The following is a 6000-nucleotide window of genomic DNA, read 5'->3' on the forward strand; positions in this document are numbered from 1 at the left end:
TGTTTTAATGGGTCTTATTTGTTCTCTGACAAACACTCTGCCTTTCTAAGTTCGTAGTTTTGTAATTCATACAGATCAATTTCTCTAATAATTTGCCTTTTCCTCTACATTTCCTTTTTCTTTCCCTTAAAAACAAAACAAAACAAACAAACAAACAAAAACTCAGAATGACCCAAAGCAAACAAATTGCTATGTGATCAATTTATTTATTCTGAGATGAAGACAAGGCCTGATTATGACGTGCTGGCTCCCATTGGCTTGGGGGCCCTTTCTCCTTTGGCATCCATCACGACATGTGATTAGCTAATATTACAAGGAAATGGAAGTCCTTAAAGTTTTTTAAGATAAATTATAGGTTTGGGACAAGACATTTTTCATCTCTCACTTGCCTGCTTTAGATTGCCCTAAGCTATGATCTCTATTTAGAGATCAAATTTCTGGGGGGATGCTGCTACCTCCCCATCACCCGGGATTATTTGGAGAATAACATTTCCACATTCCCCACTTCCATTAAATTTTATTTCTCTTCAGAAAGTAGTCCCTGCCTCCCTCCCTCCCTCCTCCTCAGTATGCTGTGGCTTTGCCCTTAGGGAAGGAAGGTGTCTCATAAAAATAGGGAATGACAGAGAATTCCCGCTTCCTGGAAAGCCTCTGCTGAAAGGCACGGAGGCTGAGGCTTCCTTGGCGAGGTGGGTTGAATGACCCAAGGCGGGAATTTCCTACCCAGCAGCTGCAAGGCTTCTCAAGCATGTGGGAAGTGGCTTTACCACCTCCCAAATCACATGCAAAGTTTATAGACACAGGAGCTCTGAGGCTGAGAGTAATGTGTCTAGTCGGTGCACACCTTTCACTTGTCTGATTTGGATTGCTTCTAGATCCCTGATCCAAGATGTAAGATTCAAGAATACTCAGAACATTTTCGCAGAAACAGTGTGCTGTGATTTGTTGAATTTGCACATGCACGTGCGTACCTCTATCTCCTCCAGAGAATATTTTTAGGAAGGGGTGGGAAGATGAATTGCAAAATCAAAGAGGGTGTTATCAGGAATTACACCTCCCACAAGTTTAGTAATTTATGTGTCTACAAAGGAGGAGAAGGATGTAGGAAATCAGAAATTCTGTGGGTGGAGTCTAGGAATGAAATTGTGTGTCACTAAACAGCATTCTAAGGAATGTGTTTAAAGTTTCAGTCTATACACAGGTTAAATTGAGTGATTATTTACAAAATCCTTCCTTTTACCTGAGATTCCCTTTAAAACATGGGTATGGTCTGGTGGTTGGGAACCTGGGTCGATTCCACTTGCCAGCTAGTCACCTAACTTCTATAAACCCTGCTTTCCTCGTTAGTGTCATAATGCTGGTAATACCTCTTGCCTATGTGCAAGCAAGGCCATTAGTTTATAACTTGACACTGGTGAGGGCCCTGGACATTTGTGTGTGTGTGTGTGTGTGTGTGTGTGTGTGTGTTCTAGGCCAGACAGGAACAGGTTCTACTCTCCAGGTAACAACAGCTCAGTGTATTCAGTCTTGAGGGTCTTAGAGAGACTTGGGTGAACTCTGTCTAGGCAACACTAAGGAGACCCATGGAGCACATGGCAACTGAACCAAGTTTTAACTCATTCCTGCAGGAAGGGTCACATGGTCCTAATGAAATAGCAATCCCATGGGATCCCCGACAAATGACCCTGCAGCTTCCACTTGAATCTCCCCAGCCGGGGAGCTCCCCACCTCCTGAGGCAGCTACTATTGTTTGCCTATGGTTTGGGTGTCCCTCAAGTGTCAATGTGATTGGAGGCTTGGTCCCCAGGGTGGGGCTGGCGTAATGTCCTTAGGTCACTGGGGCATGAGAGTTCTCATGGGACCCCTTGGCAGTTCTTGTGACAGGGTTGTTATAAAAGGAGTGACCACCCTCTCTGCTTTCCGGTTAAGGATGTGACTGTTTTTCCTGAAACATGTTTCTGCCATTGCCATCCACCATCCACCATCCACCATCCACATCCACCATCCACCATCCACATCCACATCCACCATCCACCATCCACCATGGATCTTCTTGTTTTTCTCTTCTCTTGGTGGCCACCATGGCCTGCTTTTCCCCTGAGATTCTGTCCCCCTCCAGCCCAGCTACTACTTCAACATTTTTATTCACCCTATCTATGCAAAAACACAGGCTCTTTGGCCTAAAGGTGTCACCTACTCAGTACCTCAGGACACTGAGGACAGTATTGGAGAGTGACAAAGAATTAGAAGCCAGACAGAGATCACAGTACTAGAAACATCTGTCTCCAGGTAACCTTCTAAGAAAAAAAGTGTGACTCCATTGAGCTCCTGTCCTTTTATTTTAAGGGAGAGAATCCTCCCTCTTTGTCCAAGTAGCAGGGTCAGAAATGTCAGAGGAAAGACAATGGCAGCCTAGAGGCCCAGGGACCTCTGAATAGAAAGGTATCCAGCATCAAGCGTCATAACTGTGGTCAAGGAGAGCAGAGGGTCAAATGAGGCAGGGGACTCAAATGCCCTCTCCAGGGTAGATGTGTTCCTGAGCCAGGGGCCCTAACTCTAAGAAATCCTGCCAGAAACTGAACTTGCTCAAGTTTATTCCTTGTTAGAAACCATCAGGCAGTATGTAGGGTGCTCTGAAATCAGAGGTATAAATGTGACCCCTACATTCTCTCACAGACAGGAGGGACAGCATCTCCATTTAACGGTGTGCCTAACACGAGGTAACAAAAAGCATTATCTCACAATGGCCTATACCCATCATCCACATAATTTATTACCTTTTCATGGAATTAAAATATTAGAGTGCCTGCTTTGCTGACCACTAATTTGTATCTCTTATAAATTAGAATATAAAAACTATGAGTTGAAACTGAGTCACCATTCTACCAGATGTTGAATCAAAGCGGGAACAAGGAGGAATGCTGGAAGGATATCCCTCCCTGCTATCTTTCTAGAAGCCATTCACTGTTAAGAGAGAAGGGAGCGGAAATTCCATAATGGGATGGCAAATTTTCACTCCATTTAACCACATGTCAGAAGAACTCATGTTCCAGAATTTGAAGGTGATTGTGAACTTTCTTAGCCTAGGGTGAATACATTAGGAAATGCGGGTGGTACAGGAACTTCCTTCAGGGATGTGTGAATAGCAACAGAGTGACTGAGTAGGCCAAGGAAATCTTGGTGAATGCATGTGTCTACATTGAGGTGAGCATGTACAATTAGGTGTATATATATATGTCATCATATATTGTCAGGGTTTTTATTTTTAGGCATGTGTGTGCATGAATTTATGCAACAATCGTTTCTTAAGGAGCTTCCACCCAGTTAGAACCAAGCACTTGGGTGCAATTTGAATCCCTGCTCTTAAGGTATTCAGTCTACTTAACAATTGGTTAAAAAATATATCTGGAGCTAAGGAAGATGGTGACATTGTATGCAAGTAGGTAGAGCCTGGTGTGTCTAGCCAGAGCAGTGGGACAGACAAGGAGGGCTGGAGAAGGGGTCAGTGGGGGAGGGGAAGGAACAGTGCCTGATCCACCCATCAGCATACCTCCACAAAGAGGTACAGGGCTTTATGGAGGGCAGGTGACAGTCTCAGGTCCTCAACCCCTTAGAGGGAGAAGTGTCCCTCCCTTAGGGTTGATCTCTTCACTGAACTGTGAACCCAGCCCCTGGCTTCATTGGGTCTGCTTGGCTTTCTCCTGTCATTCAGGACCCCATCAACTTCTTTCATCTTACCTTCAGAACAGAACCATCTTCAAATCTGTCAAGTCACACCCATTTCCCTCTCTCCCTCCTCTCCCTGTTCCCTCTGCTTCTATTCACAGCCAGTTTCCACCTTTAGTGTCTTCCCCACCTCCCCTATCACTCTCCTAGGAGTCTGGTCCACTTGGATCTTGCAATCTACCCCTGACCCTGGAATATACCAAGGCCCATATCACCCATCAAGAATGTGCTGGAATACCCCAGGGTCACTCTCCAGTTCCTGCACTGCTTGACCTTACAGCATCCCACCCTGTGGCAGCACCTCCTTCCCAGTACCCCTGCCCCACTCTACCCTGGAGCTCTTATCCCTGGAAGCCATCGTGGTTGGGGGCTCTCTATACTTATCCTGCCTGGCCCTTTGGGGCTAATGTGCACCGTAGGCCTGGCCCAAGTGGTCTGATTCCTCATCCTGTCTCCAGAGCAGTGTTTCTGTCCCTGGCTGCCTGCCAGGAGGAGCACCTGGGACTTTAAAACATCCTGAGCCAGAGGCCATTCATAATGGAATCAGAATTTCTGGGGATGGGGCCAGATATCAGTATATTTTTTTAAAGTTGTCCATCTGCATTTGATGAGAGTGAGAGTTGAGACCTACTATTCTCTAGGTTTCTTGGATGTCATATCACCTTCCACTCAGCTGTCATAGTCAAGCCTGATCTCTTCTTTGAGTTCCATGATTGTATATCTGACTTCCTGCTTATTATCCCTACTTGGATAGCTTAGGGGCTCCTCGCCACAGCTGATCCAAATCAACCCTGCCTTCCCCCCCTCACCTGTCTTCTTCTGGGCTCCCTTACTTAGTGGGTGGCACTAATCTGTCCCAAATCACCCAGGGCAGAAGCCTGGGCTTGCCCTGGGCTCTTCTTTTCTCCTGTCCCATATATCCAATTGGTCACTAATCTCAGTGACTTGTTTTATCCTATTTTTTAGTTACCTTGGAGCACTCCTAGAATTGAATCCACTTAACTCAGCCCCCATCCCCACCCTCACCTGAATTATTACAATGACCTGCCAGCGTCCTTCTCTGTAGCCTGGCCCCCCACCTCCTCCATATGGCTGCCACCAGGATGGTTCTCATGCTCATGCTGTGCTCATGCTGTCCTCTGCTGCAAACCTCTGGGCTCCCCCATGCCCTCCGCAGCCCCCACACCTTCTGCTCTGGTCCTGCCTGTGGTCCAGACTCCATGGGTCCCTGCCTTCTGCCCATATCCACTCAGACCAGCCCTCAGTCCCCTCATGCTCCCAGTTCTCTCCAGTCTCCTGCCTGCCCAGGCTGCTCCCTCTGTCTGAACAGCTTGCTACTGCTTGCTACTTAGCACTCTGGTCCCCAAAGGGATGAACATTTTCTGAAGCATTTGACCTTCTACCACTCTGTCCATTGCATTCTGTGCCAGCGCAGATCTCCCACCCAGAGTTGGGTGCTCAGGAAATGCTTGTCAAGTGAATAAATGAATGAATGGATGGTAACCGGTGTGACTGTGGCAGAGGGTGGGTGTGGCCAGCTGTGTAGGAAAAGGAAGATGCTGAACTAGTGCAGGGTTTTCCATCCCATCTTCAGAGACACGGAGCAGTCACCAGCATTCTATTGCGTAACGATGGTGGTAGAAGAGCACAAATATTCCTTTAGCGTCCTTATCTATAACATGGAGATAATGTTATCTATTTAACAGAACTGCTGTGAGGATAAGAGGAGGTAATGAATGTGAACACACTTTGAGAATTATGAATGAGTGTCCCTGGTACCCATGTTCCCTCTGGCCAGGAGGCTCTGTTCTGGAGATTCAGAGAACAGTGTGGAACAGGACACACAGCTCGGCCCGGTGACCACATCACCATGGGCTCTGCAGTGGCCCTCAGCACCTAGCAGAGTCCCTAGAGATGGACGAGCTGCACTTGCAGTGTGGTCCTTTGCACAGTGAGAATTCCTGTGGTCAGGGATGAGAGCGAGGGGTTTACGTCCAGCTCCTGACCTGACCCAAGGGCCCACTAGGAATCAGGCCCTGGCTTGGCGCCCTCTGCGTACATGCAGGGAAGAGCTCTGCTCTCGTGGCCTGTGGTTAGCAGCCTGAAGAGCTTTAAAAATAACGCTGGAAGGATATTTTTAGTGCACCATCCTGAGGCGGGGCTGAGTCCCATGGCCTCCTGTGACGCATGAAAATAGTTCTGGCTCTGTTTGCAAGTGACTCAGACAGCTGGTTTGGGGTTTCAGGGGGTAAAAATAAAAACAAGGGTGGGGGG

This window comes from Sciurus carolinensis, chromosome 9, assembly GCF_902686445.1.
Source record: "Sciurus carolinensis chromosome 9, mSciCar1.2, whole genome shotgun sequence".
In the NCBI taxonomy this organism is placed as follows: Eukaryota; Metazoa; Chordata; class Mammalia; order Rodentia; family Sciuridae; genus Sciurus; species Sciurus carolinensis.